Source organism: Gigantopelta aegis, chromosome 1 (genome assembly GCF_016097555.1).
Source record: "Gigantopelta aegis isolate Gae_Host chromosome 1, Gae_host_genome, whole genome shotgun sequence".
Classification (NCBI taxonomy): domain Eukaryota; kingdom Metazoa; phylum Mollusca; class Gastropoda; order Neomphalida; family Peltospiridae; genus Gigantopelta; species Gigantopelta aegis.
Genome location: NC_054699.1, coordinates 2,795,345 through 2,811,233, shown reverse-complemented (window position 1 = coordinate 2,811,233; position 15,889 = coordinate 2,795,345). Strand labels below are relative to the sequence as shown.

The following is a 15,889-nucleotide window of genomic DNA, read 5'->3' as shown; positions in this document are numbered from 1 at the left end:
TGAAGATAATGGTACCCCCATCCCCCGTTGAAAATAAGATTAATATAGAACTCCCCTTCCCACCAATAACTATCATCTTACAACGCCTATGCAGGACAGATTTTGACAGTTTAATCAAAAGGTAAATTAAAGGGACTATCCAGAGTTGTCTGCCACTGTAACATGTTCACGACTAACAGAGCGTTTTTTGTTGACTAGAATTACATAGAAAGAATGTTTTATTGTTTAGAGTATCAGTGACTGTGTCTCTATTATCAAGGTGTGTTTGGTGTTAGTTCTGAAGCGCGGGTTTTTTATCCTAGCAAAGATATTGAACAAAATTCATATACAGTTCTGTATAAGACTATCAGGGGTACACAAAATATCTTGTAATGATTTAGGACAATTGCCAATGCAAATTATAGGAAAATTACGGATTTTTAAATATTGGATAAAGCTGCGTAACACTAATAACAGTATATTAAGAGCTATATATGAGGAAATGGTTCAGTATGAAGATGACTGGTTAATGAATGTCAAACAGGAACTAAACGAACTAGGTTTACATTATATATGGAACTTAGCACATGTTGATAACAATGTTTACAATGTCATTAGAGAAAGGATACCTGACATATTCAAGCAACAATGTTACAGTAGAATAATGATAACTCCAAAGGGAAGTCTATACAAACACTTGTTAAATAATTTCATAATACAAGATTATCTTAGAAAACCATTGTGGACGTTCGTCATTTAAAAGAAATAACTAAAATCAGAATATGTGCACATAAATTAAATATAGATTTTGGCAGGTATAGAAATATTGAAAGATCATAGAGAAAATGTACACTATGTGACAAAATGAAATAGAAGACGAGTATCATTTTATCCTCCAGTGTCCACGATATAATGATTTTAGAATGGAATTTATTAAAACATATTACCATAGACGTCCAAGCTTTTTCAAACTTACCCGGTTATTAACGTCTGACAATGCTAAATAATCTCGGAAAATATTTATTTAGAGCAAATGCCGTAAGAAATCAGCTATTGGAGCAAATTGTTTAATATTAACATTACTTCTATTCATTCAGTATAGTACTATTCGATTACATGTATATTAAACCAATTATACTTGTATCTCTCAGTATATTTAATAATGACTTATATGTATTAAATAATATAAGTCAATAGAACATTAATTAATTTATTATTATTATTATTATTATTTAAATAACTCTCCACCATAATCCTGTACATATCCTGTATATATTTATTATTTTGTTGTACATTGTATTATGCTGATAAGTTGTAAAAACTTAAAGTAATAAATAACTTGAACTTGTAGGAGCTCAAACCGTATTTAATCTTTAAAAAATCGTACGTATGAAAAAATATATACGAAGTAAAATGAAAGTTGACGGTTACAGACGACCGCAAACACATTGAATTAACAGACACTGGTATTCTAAATCTAAGTCTTGAATCAACCACTATTTTGTCAAATACCCATTCGACTATTCATTGTGCAGAGACATGGCCTTGATCATATATTACAGTTTTGTCGTTAGATTTGCATGTTTAGCTAAACACGGCAAGCTGAACGTAGGCATCACCATAAGCATACGAAACGGGGGGGGGGGGGGGGGCAGGGGCGTGGCAACTCCCCCCTAGTGCTGAAGCATATCCTTAAATTCGGTTTAAAACGATAGAGATATTCTGGGGAAATGTGCTAATCTGAGACCTTTTTACTATGTATTATCATCATTCTACCCGCAAAATTAATTGTAATCCATGTGAAAATGCGTAGCTATTTATGTACAACCCTATTATATACAGCTGTTTGGCAGTAATGCTAATATGAATAAATCTTTTAATCCAGATTCAGGCATTTTCGTTTAATTCGAGCAAAAAGCAACCCCCCCCCCCCCCCCCCCCCCCCTTACAAAAATGGGAGCCTGCACGCTCGTGGGCATCCCTTCAGCATGGTTTGCGCAAGAATCCCCGTTCGATAGAATAGAACAGATATTTAACGACACCCCAGCATGAAAAATACATCGGCTATTGGAGTGTCAAACAATGGTAAATGTAAACATTAAATGATGAACCACATCAATATAAAAATTTAACAGTTAAATTAAAACACAGTGTAAATAACTGTGCAGAAACATCTGTCCAAGGCAGAATCCGGAGGACTCGGACTTCTATTAACGTGCCCCTATACCCCAAAGGTTTCAGGCACGTCCACCATGGGCCCAACCTCTGGCTATGCCAGTACGAGTCCAGGACAGAATCTGGAGGTCAAGTTGTAGTTGTTCTAAGTGTGAGAGTCCAGGACAGAATCTGGAGGTCAAGTTATAGCTGTTCTAAGTGTCAGAGTCCAGGGCCCCGTTCCACAAAGCGATCTTAGCTCTAAGATTACCTTAATCGCATAGCTACCCTGTGCACTTAAGTTGATCTTAGGGCTAAGATCGCTTCGTGGAACGGGGCCATGGACAGAATCTGGAGGTCAAGTTGTAGCTGTTCCAAGTGTGAGAGTCCAGGGCAGAATCTGGAGGTCAGTCTGTAGCTGTTCTAAGTGTGAGAGGTGTCGCCAAAAACAAGCTCTGTTTCCCTCTCGTCCGCTCGAGAAGAGAGAGAGAGTGGTTTTTATCTTTAAGCTGTGAGCCTCTTGGAAACACAATGCTTCTTGACTAACCCAATTTTCATGTTTTCTTCATCACGTTACTGCTTCTGATCAAATTAGCCTCCGTTTTTCTTTCTCATTTCTTTGTGTACCCAATCCTTAAAACTTCTCAAACTTCATTCCCTTTATTAAGTTACCCCATTTCACGGCAAATTTTCAACACCTTCCACTTCGTCAATATCCAGCGAAATGGGCGAAAGTGTCAAATGAATCGAGAGCGGTCCGTGTTGATTCACGGCAAACCCCTCGCGCATCAAATTGCGCATTGTCTGTCTTTATTTAGACAATTTAGGGACAGTCACAGATTGCCCCTCAGGAAAACGCCCTCTGGTGCCGGCGACACAGACGAATTTGATAAGAATAAGAAAAGTTTTGAGACATTTCGGCATAATCAGATCTCGAAATTAAGCAATGGTTGTCCCCAGGCGAGCAGTGCTGCCCGTACTAGCGTTGTGGCGCGATGTTGGGGGCAATTTAGAGCGTTGTGAATGTAATTTCTCAATTATCGCGCATCCCAGGTCGGAAATCGCCCGACGTCTATGATTCTGGGATCAGCAATTACGTCGATAAAGGTGATGATGAGAATTTATGCTATATTTATTTAATTTCACTTTAGTTCCATCTTTGTGAGACAATGTTACGTGTGCGTGTTAACATCTGTTTAAAAATCCTGACATCAAACAAGGAGACGAACATGGTGACAGTGAACGTCTTTAATTACCAATCGAGTTAATAACAGAGTCGACCGGTCTTGGCGGTGCATGCAGTGGTTAAACTATCGGCCTTAAGGCGTGGGCGGTTCTGGGTTCGCATCCCGGTAAGGACTGCCATACAGATTCAGGTATTAAAGTGACAAAACAGAACATAGTTTTAACACTACCGGTTATTTTTTTTCAAAATTAATGCTGTTTTTGATAATTGAAGTCAAATATATCTTACATTTTATTGTTTAGATTGTCCATTTCCGACATCTGACTGTTTATGATCATCCTACCGGCCTCGGTGGTGTCGTGGTAAAGCCATCGGACATAAGGCTGGTAGGTATAGGGTTCGCAGCCCGGTACCGGCTCCCACTCAGAGCGAGTAGATGTAAGACCACTACACCCTCTTCTTTGTCACTAACCACTAACAACCAACCCTGTCCTGGACAGACAGCCCAGATAGTTGAGATGTGTGCCCATGACAGCGTCCTTGAACCTTAATTGGACATAAGCACGTAAATAAGTTGAAGATGAAATTGAATATGATCATCCTGGTGTTTGCAATACTGCTAAATATATTTTCCGTAATTCTGAAAACGCACGTACCTCTGAAAAGTAACGGTAACGGAGACTCTGTCTCTGTCTCTCTCTCTCTGTATATATTTTGTGTGTGTGTGTGTGTGTGTGTGTGTGTGTGTGTGTATTTTCCCGTTTCAACCTCACAGATATTTTATTCACTGTAGATGAACCATACTGTGTGTCCTTGTTCACGGGCAGAAATTGGGGTCTGATACTTGTACGCCTTACTTTCACACTGACTTCTCTCATTAACTATTAGCTCCTAGGCCTAACCTGTGCGGGGGCGGGACGTGGACGTACAGACAGACAGTATCTGTTTATTCTATGCGTTTTTGGTCATCCCACTGTATGTAGATCGTAGTTAAAAGAGCATTTATTTCCTAATATAAAACTTATCGAACGTACAATATTATCGGGATGCACAATCCAGTTTGGGTTTCTACGAACAATAGGACGACGAGGGTCCCGTGCTTATAAAACTTTTAAGAGTCCAGACTCCATCTCTAATGACGTCACACGCATACAATTTGTATGGCGTTGTCATGACATTAGTGTCTCAGACTCTATCAGAGTCTTGAGTCTAGACTCCATCTCTAATGACGTCACACACATACAATTTGTATGGCGTAGTCATGACATTCCTGTCTCAGACTCTATTAGAGTCTCGAGTCTAGACTCAATCTCTAATGTCGTCACACACATACAATTTGTATGGCGTTGTCATGACATTAGTGTCTCAGACTCTATCAGAGTCTCGAGTCTAGACTCCATCTCTAATGACGTCACACACATACAATTGGTATGGCGTTGTCATGACATTACTGTCTCAGACTCTATTAGAGTCTCGAGTCTAGACTCAATCTCTAATGACGTCACACACATACAATTTGTATGGCGTTGTCATGACATTAGTGTCTCAGACTCTATCAGAGTCTCAAGTCTAGACTCCATCTCTAATGACGTCACACACATACAATTGGTATGGCGTTGTCATGACATTACTGTCTCAGACTCTATCAGAGTCTCGAGTCTGGACTCTAAAAGCGTTATAAGCTCCAGGCCTGGACCCATATTTTCGAAGCTATTTTAGAGCTAGGAAATCGTAAAACCATCGTAGGCTGTCACGTCACTACAGCGCACGCCATAATGACGCCATAATCTAGATATATAATCACTAAAATCAAGTTGAAATCAAATAATAAAGACTGAAATAAATTATTACAAATATCTTTTTAATGTATGTCAATGAATAAAGGCAGCAAATGCCAAATAGAGAGTGAATGAATGGGGGCGGGGGGGGGGGGGGGGATAAATACACGAAAGAATGAACCAACAAACCAAATAATACATTAATTAATGAGCGAACGAATATTGGAATAACTGAATGAATGAACGAACGAATGGACAATCCTGGGAATAATACTGAAAGGTTTGTTCGGAGCTGCGAATTCCTCCACTGTGGATCACACGCCTGATGTGAGGTTGATCGTATGATCCAGCTCCTGATTAAAATAGTTTTATTTTATTTTATAAACTCATTTAGTTATTTCCCGCTTCACCCATTTAAAAATAAATAATAAAATTATCTTTAAAATGCTGAAAACTCAATACCACAGTTAAATAAAGATAGGGGTTTTTTTCTTCAGAATTTGAAATAAATTTCAGTTAAGTCTGTGAACATTATTTGATGACAAAAAGCTAAAATCAGATGAACACTTTTAAAATGTATAACTGATAAACTATTAGGAAAGGAAAGGAAATGTTTTATTTAACGACGTACTCAACACATTTTATTTACGGTTATAAACTATTAATGCCCAAAGTTAAAATTAAAGAATTTAACTCCAACAGGTGCCTGCTCGTTGGAAATCGATGGTAGCGACGCGCCTGTGCCCGCGATAGGAAAAATTCCTCTTAAGACGGCTGTTTACTTGGTAATTGCGACAGAAACACAACGAGATTGGACGGCAAAGACGCCAATTTGGATAATTGCGGCCATAAGCCAAACGTTGTAAGTTCAAAAGTCTGAAATTCTACAAATCTCCAACAAGATCTGCTTGTTTCTAACAAAATCACATCACCTCGTCAGACGATCCGGGCCGAGTTTCCCGCCATTGTGTCGGTCACGTGAAACCATGACGACCATCCACCAGAGGGCGCATGCAAACCGAGCCCCGACCGCCCATCCTTTTAGGAAGCCGCACGAGCAGCTTCTATACGGTAACGTTGACATAATGCCGATAAGTGGCGCAAAGATTTCGTCAAAAGTCGTAATTACATTTCCTTTTATTTCTCCACGTTTTCCGAAGAGTTCTTTTCAAAAGTCGACTGCTCCACTAAATTAATGTAAATGATATTTGCACAAAATTCTGCTACGAAGATCTTTCATTAAATTCTGCAGGAATAACTGTCGTGTTACACATCAACAGTTATTTAGGTAAAAAGTTGTGTCTGATAAAGGGTTATGTAATTACATTTTAAAGACAAATTCTTCGTCTTCTATGCGCTCAAATTCCAGTTGTGCACACGAACACAATGGAATACTATTGGTAATGAGAAATGGCGTCAATAAGACTGAAGGACTTTGTTGGTGACAATTGTTCCATGTTCAGAATCTGTTTCCGTTTTTAACTGGATTTTAGTCTTTATTTCCAAATAAAGTTCAAGCACGTTGTCCTGAGCTGTTTGGGTGCATGTCAAGTATAAGGATTAATGGTTATTAGGCCAAAATAATATTCATGGTCTTCATAGTTTCCCATGTTAGACCAAAGTTCCTAAATTTATTTGTCGATGCCTTTATTGTTCGTTTGTTTGTTTGTTTGGGTTTTGTTTTTTATTGTTTGTATGTTTTGTTTGTTTGTTTGTTTGTTCCTTTTTGTTTTTTAAAGAATGAACTGGACAGAAAAAGTGGGTTTATATTTTTATGTCCTCATTTGCCTTGGTACCCCAAATGCTTTCCTTCACATTTTTCATATAGACAAGGCAACTTGTCAACTTTGTCCCATAATGACCTCATTTGGATCCAAAACGTCGTGGTGCCTCACAATGTTATTATTTGAGGCGGCGTAAATCGACGCCCACGCTGACCAGAGACCTGGGCCCGTGCTTATAAAACGTTTAGAGTCCAGACTCAATCTCTAATGACATCACATGCATACAATTTGTATGGCGTTGCCATGACGTTACTGCCTCAGACTCTATTAGAGTCTCGAGTCTAGACTCTAAAAGTTTCATAAGCACCAGACCAGCAATATATTTCGTTTGGTTTCAGTGGCAGAGGAGTCGGCGCAGCATTTGGTTTTACCCCTCTCCACCGGTCAGTTGAAACTCACCCTGAGTTGAAGTTGGCTGGTACCAGGGTGTGAACCCAGCACCTACTGGCTAAAACATTACACGACCAAGCCCGTTAAAGGTGCAGACCCTAATTTCAAGTCGTAAAAATGGACACTACGTTTAGTTAATCTACAAACCTGTAACACACTTGGACAAAATTACAACAGAGTAAAACAAGAATCTGTGACGTTAAAACTGGAAAATATCCTTAAAAATAGACTAGAACTCGAATCAATAACCGCTTCTTCTCAGACGCACGTGCGTTTTTAAAAATATGACAAATGCATTTTGTGATATTGGAAACACCAGGATGACCAGAAACACTTCGGTTATATGAAAATGGATAATCTAAACAATAAATTATAAGTAATGTTTGATTTCAGTGATCATTAACGGCTCTAATAGTGAAAACAATATGCTGTAGTGTTTAAAAACTAGGATATGTCCCTTTAACAAGACATTACCTTGGCGGTGTCTAAAGGAAAAGGAATACGAAAGAAATGTTGCTGTTGCATTAATGTAGCGGGTTTCCACTAAAAACTGTGTGTCTAAATTACCAAATGTTTGACATACAGTACCCGATGAGTAAATTAATGTGCTCCAGTGATGTCGTTGAATACAACATGCTTTAACCTTGAACCTTAGTAGATGTGATGGTTCTCGCACCCAAGACACAAAACGCATTTCACTCGTTACCTGAAGCAGATGGCATTAGAGATGTTTCAATTATCGATTATAATAAAACAAACAATTGATCTGTTTGGCCCTGCAGGATAATGTTAACTGTAAATGTGCTTCCAGTTCAGATGATAGAATTGATATACATATATTGGGGTTGTTACTTGTTTTCATGTATACATGTATATGAAGAACAAATATATTAAATAGTTGTCAAGGGTAAAACTAGCCATTTGTAAGGTCTAACCGGTGAACACAACAATACATATAGGTGTACGATGCTTATAATTTAAATCCTTCTTATGTTCATGTAATTTTAACCGACTGTGTAATCGAAAGATGATCGGTTGGTGCCAACCGATTATAACCGATGATCGGTGATGAAATCCCAACCGATTCCCAACACTAGTTGACATACTATTCAACCATGCTACGTTTAATAAGCAGTATAAGAGTACTGGCCTCAGACCACAATCAATTATGCTATATGCTTCGATATAGCCTTAGTGGCTATAATTTTATTTTATTTTATTAATATCAGCAGGCCCATGGATTTTTGTATGTACCTTTGCTTGCCTTGGGGAAACATACCCTAAAAAGGACAGCCCCTGTTGTCCAGCTATTTATCTCAGCATATTGGTTTAAACAAACACACTCACTAAACCTGGCAGGAGTACATCCATTTTACACAAAAAACTCTACTTTTGCATGGGCCAGAATTACCACAAACAAGTCTTCAATGTCAACAAGTTACACATGTTTACAAACTACATGCTCTCCTCTGTCAACGTCAGTCAAATAGTAGCCACGTCAAAGCTGTCTGCCATGAAATAATCACAGTCAAACAGCAGACTACATGCGCGGACAAATTTCCGGACCACCAAATGGGAAGATAACTGTGATCTGTGACCTACTGCTGGCGCAATACATATCCTCTCGTCCATTGCATGGTATTAGCGGGTTTCCTCTTTTTTATTTATTTGTTTAAAGTTTGTTTTGTCTAACGACACCACTAGAGCACATTGATTTATTAATAATCGGCAATTGGATGTCAAACATTTGGCAGTTTTGACATACAGTCTTAGAGAGGAAAGCCGCTACATTTTTCCATTAGTAGCAAGGAATGTTTTATATGCACCATCCTACAGATAGGATAGCATATACCACGGCATTTCATATACCAGTCGTGGTGCACTGGCTGGAACGAGAAAATGTATCTGTTTAGTCATTAACCATCTGTCCGATGCCATATAACCGTAATTAAAATGTGTTGCGTGTGTGCGTCGTTAAATAAAAGATTCCTTCCTTCCGTCTTGGACATGGTCACACATTAACAGCGAGTACATGTTCGTACATCCAATATAGTTTGTAGTTTTTGCCAGATACAAATAAAATATAAACAATGTCCAACAATATAAGCGCACGAGACTTGGTGGCAGCGGCAGGGCCGTAGCTAGGATTTTTTTGTCGGGGGGGGGGGGGGGGGGGGGGGCAACTGAGTAGTTAATAGTCTAAAACTCTTTGAACGGTTAAAGGGACATTCCTGAGTTTGCTGCATTGTAAGATGTTTTCGACTAATAAAATATTTCTACGATTAAACTTACATATTAAATATATTTTCATGTTTAGAATATCAGTGTCTGTATATTTAATGTGTTTCCAGTCGTCTTAATATTCGTAAGAAGCCCAAACTGGATTTTGTCTTCAAATAATTTTGTACGTACGAAAAATAATATTTTAGGAAATGAAATGAACTTTAACCTAGTACAAATATTAGAACGATCAGAAACACGTTTAATAAATAGCCACTAATATTCTATGCAGAAAAATATATTTGATACGTAATTACAATCGTTAAGAAATCTCTGTTAGTTGATAACATCTTAAAAATTGTAGCAAACTCAGGAATGTCGATTTAGGAAAAGAATGTTCTTCAAGGTTCTATAATGTTTTCCGGATTTTTTCAGGGTGGCCCCTAGTGATGGATCAAATCCTCAAATTCGGGCAAAAATTACAGAGATATTCGGCCAAATTGTACTACTAGCGTGAAGTCTTTTTACATGCATTTCCACCATTATACCCGCGAAATTAGTTGTAATTAATGTAACAATGCGTAGTGGTTCGTTTGCAACTCTATATAACCGTTTGGCAGAAATGCTAATATGAAAAAACCCGTTGTTATCTAGATTCAGGCATTTTCGTTTACTTCGGGCAGCAACCAGCCTGCCCCCCCCCCCCCCCCCCCCCCCAACAAAAATGGGAGCCCGTAAGTCTGTGCTAACAACTGAATGCCATAGCTCGTATTTTTTGCCAGTTGAATACAATTTGAAAGTCTTAATTACCAATAAATGATCAACCAACTCACCAACTTTATTTTTTATTTTTAAAAGCTGTGCAAATGACCGGTTCAGTATTCATAGCAACACGACTCAAGCCAGTGAAAATCTCGCTGGTCCGCGGTTTGTTGAATTGGACACATCTGTCCGAAACATGATCTCCATAATTCAAATCTAAATCACTAAGAGAAAAGTTTTCTATTGGAATCTTTTTTAGCTCTTGATGTGGTAATGCCGGCACAGTGCTTTCTTTTGGTATTTCGGTTAAACGATGTAACTACAATATTTCATATTCACTTGGTTTTGCTATTTGTATCCAATTAGGGCCGATTCGGCTCTTTCTCGTTCCAGCCAGTGCTGTCTGTGGGATAGTGCATATAAAAGATCCCTTGCTGCTAATGAAAAAGTTTGCCCTCTCTCCTACCCACCTCAACCCTTTTCCTGTCCAGGACGGAGGAGCCGACCGAGGCCAGCACCTGCGCCCAAGGCAGGCGTGCGCTACAACAGCTTGCTGTGAATGTGCACGTAAAGCCCTAGGATCTAATGGGAAAATGTAGCATGTTTCCTCTCTAAGACAATATGTCAAAACTACTAAATGTTTCACATCCAATAGCCGATGACTGATGTCATATAACCGTAAATAAAGTGCGTCATTAAATAAAACATTTCCTTTCCAATAGCCGATGATTAATACACCAATGTGCTCTAGTGGTATCGTTAATCAACACAAACTTTAACTTGTATCCAATTAGAGTTCATGCATTGGGTATGTGTATGGCTAATGTTTGGTTTGTTTACATCGGAAACATGTACAAGCACACTTGTTGTGGGCACAACCTCTGACTTCGCCAGAGAGTTTTGCCCACGAGAGCCTTGTTGCCATGGGTACATATATGCCTTATCTATATGGGCGGTGTGTCCAGAACAGGAGTCGGTGATTAGTTGTTAGTGGAGAAAGAAGTAGTTAAAGTTAAAGTTTGTTTTGTTTAACGACACCACTAGAGCACATTGATTTATTAATCATCGGCTATTGAATTGTTTTTACATATAGGAAATCCGCTATCTTTTTTCCATTAGTAGCAAGGGATCTTTTATATACACCATCCCGCAGAAAGGGTAGCACATACTACGGCCTTTGATGTACCAGTTGTGGTGCACTGGCTGGGACGAGAAATATCCCAATGGGCCCACCGACGGGGATCGATCCCAGATCGACCGCGCATCAAGCGAGCGTTTTACCCCTGGACTACGTCCTGCCCGAGTCATTAAAAGTAATGTCTAGGAGTGAGCCAGAATGTGAAATGTGCTTTAACCACTATGTTACTGAGAGTGGTTATTTAAAATAAGATTTTATAACAAAATAATGTGTATACCACTAAATTATTTTGTCCGTCTGTCTGTTCGTTCGAAAGGACTTTTCTTTGGTATTGTCAATCGTGCTAATGTGTTTAGTAGAAGTGATTTACTTTACATTTTAGTTTGTCAGTAGGGAATCGCATCCAGTAATTCCAATTTGTGAGTCTGTTGGACCATCTACTGTCATTCGAAAATTGATTAATTTGAACTAGTAGTCTTAAAAAAAAAAAAAAATCCGGAATAAACCGAATACGGGCGAAATGGTCTGACAGTAAATGCCGAAGTTTGACGAAATATTTTAAATCAAATTACTGATGACGTGTTCAGAAAAGCGAGTATTCGCGAATGATTTGACTGGTTGGTTTATTTAACGACGCATTCAAAGGGACATTCCTGAGTTTGCTGCATTGTAAGATGTATCCGACTAATAAAATATTTCTACGATCAAACCTACATATTAAATATATTTTCTGGTTTAGAATATCAGTGTCTGTATATTCAATGTATTTCTGGTCGTCTTAATATTTGTAAGAAGTCCAAACTGGATTTTGTCTTCAAATAATTTCGTACGTACGAAAAAAAAAAAATTTGCAAAGAAAATGAGATTTAACCTAGTACAAATATTAGAACGATCAGATACACGTTTAATATACAGCCACTAATATTTTATGCAGAAAAATATATTTTATATGTAATTACAATCGTTAAAAAGTCTTTGTTAATCGATGACATCGTAAAGGTGCAGCAAACTCAGGAATGTCCCGTCAACATATTTTATTTACGGTTATATGGCGTCAGGCATATGCTTAAGAATCATACAGATATTGAGGGAGGAAACCCGCTGTCGCCACTTCACGGGCTACTCTTTTTGATTAGCAGCAAGGGATCTTTAATATGCACCATTCCATAGACAGGATAGCACATACCACGGCCTTTGATGTACAAGTCGTGGTGCACTGGCTGGAGCCAGAAATAGCCCAATGAGCCCACCGAAGGGAATTGATCCCAAACCGACGGCGCATCAAGCGAGCGCTTTACCGCTGGGCTACGTCTCTCCCCCGCTTGTGACCAAGTTGGCCACATCGCAAACTCACTGGACGCCAGATGTATCAGACCATGTGAGTACCCACTAGATGACATAGAGTCTGTACCCACACACACACACACACACAGAGAGAGAGAGAGAGAGAGAGAGAGAGAGAGAGAGAGAGAGAGAGAGAGAGAGAGAGAGAGAGAGAGAGAGAGAGAGAGAGAGAGAGAGAGAGAGAGAGAGAGAGAGAGAGAGAGAGTACCCTTATACCACTACGGTTTCGGGCATGTCCATCCCGGGCACGGCCTCTGGATAGCCAGTGGTCTGGTCCTGAACAGAACAAAAAACATTCTTTGTATAGTATGGATATGGCAAAACTTTGGCGTGCTTACATAAGAACACCGTACAAGCACGCCTATCATGGGCACAGCATCTTGACTTCGCCAGAGAGTTCTACCCACAACAATTCTTTGCAAATTCCAAACATTTTTCATTGCCAACATCCTTCAGGTTAAGAGATGTCCAGCGTTGAGCACCTTCTTTGTATTCAATCACCTATAGCTATTTTCGTGCTTATATCCAGTTACGGTTCAGGCAATCTGCTTTGGGCACACACCTCAGCTATCTGGACTTTTTGTCCAGGACAGTGGATTAGTCGTCAGTTATTATCAGTTAATGAGAAGTCGGTTTAGTGAGATGACACCTACATTTGAAGTCATTAACATCGCTCTGGGTGGGAGCCGGTACTGGGAGGCGAACTCAGTACCTACCAGTCCGATGACTTAACCATTACACCATCGAGACCGATTTGTCATTGCAGAAATATGTGTGTGGGTGTGGATAATTTGTGGCATGCTTCTATTAGAGAACTGTTCAAGCATGCTTGTCGTGGGCACAACCTCTGACTTCGCCAGAGAGTTGTTAAAGACAGGGTGCAGAAATATGTGTGTAGTGTGGGTAATGTTTGGCATGTTTCCATCAGAGAACTTTTCAAGCACGCCTGTAGTGGGCACAACCTCTGACTTCGCCAGAGTTCTGTTAAAGACAGGGTGCAGAAATATGTGTGTAATGTGGGTAATGTTTGGCATGCTTCCATCAGAGAACTGTTCAAGCACGCCTGTAGTGGGCACAACCGCCCGACTTCGCCAGAGAGTTCTGTTAAAGACAGGATATGAAGCTGGACCATCCCTTAATTGGGATGGTAATACGAAAGAGTGTCTTTTTATCTGTTGCCAATAAAGACATTGTATTTTGTTGGGTACCCAGCCATGTTGGCATCAGGAGTAATGAAAAGGCAGATTCTGCTGCCAAGTCTGCTCTTTTCGACTTGGCAACATGATTGGGACGGTGCGGTTGCGAACAAGCTTCATGCTATCAAGCCGGTCTTGGGAGCGTGGCAGTCCTCCTATAGACAGTGCAGGAAGGATGAGGTAGTCGTGTCGTGCCCGCATCGGTCATACTTATTTGACCCATTCATTTATTTTGAAGAAGGATCCTCCACCTCAGTGTGATCGCTGTCAGTGTACTCTGACTGTACGCCACATTTTGGTGGAGTGTACCCATCTGAAAGAAATTCGAAAATATATATTTGGACCACGAACTGTGATGGAATCCTTTCGATTCCATCCAGAACTTATTTTACAATTTTTACGTGATACCAAATTTTATTCTAAATTTTAATTATATCTATCTGTGATATTTGTATTTTTACACAGTCCTTTACACTGTGTTTTTATTTAACTGTTGAATTTGTATATTGATGATGATCATCACATTGTGTTTACATTTACCATAGTTTGACACCCAATAGCCGATGTATTTTTCGTGCTGGGGTGTCGTTAAAAATTCTTTCATTCATTCTTTTTTGTTAAAGACAGGGTGCAGAAATATATGTGTGGAGGTTTGTAATTTTGAGCATGCTTCCATCAGAGACAAGAACGCCTATCGTGGGCACTACATCTGACTTCGCCAGAGACAGGATGCAGAAATATGTGGGTGTGGGTAATTTTTAGAATGCTTCCATCAAAAAAATGTTCAAGCACGCCTGTCGTGGGCACAACATCTGAGTTCGCCATATGAAATATGACGAGTTTACATATGGATTTGTTAATGTGTCTGGAGCACTTTGCCTGAAACAATCACACCGGCGTCACGACCACCTCGACTGGTGAGAGTCAACATTAAGCTGTAGTCATAATTGTTCATCATTCTTAAAGAATTCCCCATCCCGCCGGACGCTGTCGAGAAATATATTAAATTAGCCTCAAAATGGCGAAACCGTCTCTAATTGATGTCACAGCAGAAGCAAAAGATTGATGTTGATCTGAGCAATTTGTCCCTGCCGAGAACCCGCGGATCGGGACACGTCCATACATACTTCATAGCGTGTCGCATCTTCGTGTGTTTTCCTTTGTCACTTTTCCTCATAAGCGTCGGGTGAGGCATTGTACACGCGCGCAATAACGAGGTGTTAATTTCATAACCGGCGCGCGCTCTCCTAGGCGGCGCTCCAGTGGGGATAACTCTGAGGGTTAGAGGTTACTTACACGTCTGTTTCTAATGCATTCGGTCCTAATAGCTGGCGACATGGCGATATGCCATCAGTTTTGTTTATTAGATTTAGAAAATGAATCTCCACGTAGTTTGGTATTCCTGCAGTCCCCTGGTCCAGTGTATCATTAAACCACGTGTATAATTGGTTGTATTATTGCGCGCGCGTGCGAACTCGCCACCGGTGGTATGTCTCGCGAGAAGTTCTCTGACGAGAAATGAATTTCGGTGATCTCGTATCAAAACAGAATACCGACGCGGTCATTAAATTTAGACAATTGTATTTTAGTGACGGCGGAAAATGAAAATGTTTCATTTGTACAATTATGTAAAGGCAATATTGTATGAGATCGGGTGATGATGATGATGATGTGTGTGTGGTGGTGGTGGTGGGGGGGGGGGGGGTATCTCAAAAGGTGTTTTAGTGATTTTCCCGATCTCGTGACTTTCGAGAATTTTTGAAGGTGAAGAGAGAGAGAGAGAGAGAGAAGGGGTGCCAAACTAAGTGTGTTGATAAGCACCATAAGTGTAGATCAACAGAGTAACGACGTCTCAGCTCTGTTTTAAGATTTTGTTGAACCAAATCAATCCCCACTGCCGATAATGTTGACATTTTATAATATTACAACCTGTTCTGGTTTTAACCGGCAGTGTACAC

At 39.7% G+C, this 15,889-nt stretch overlaps 1 protein-coding gene across 1 annotated transcript in view; it reads right to left on the bottom strand.

The window, feature by feature from the left end:
• The window catches only part of LOC121368571 (short stature homeobox protein 2-like), a 56,330-nt gene that overhangs the window by 13,187 nt on the left and 27,254 nt on the right, over positions 1-15,889 (bottom strand). The gene's annotated exons all lie outside the window — the stretch shown is intronic.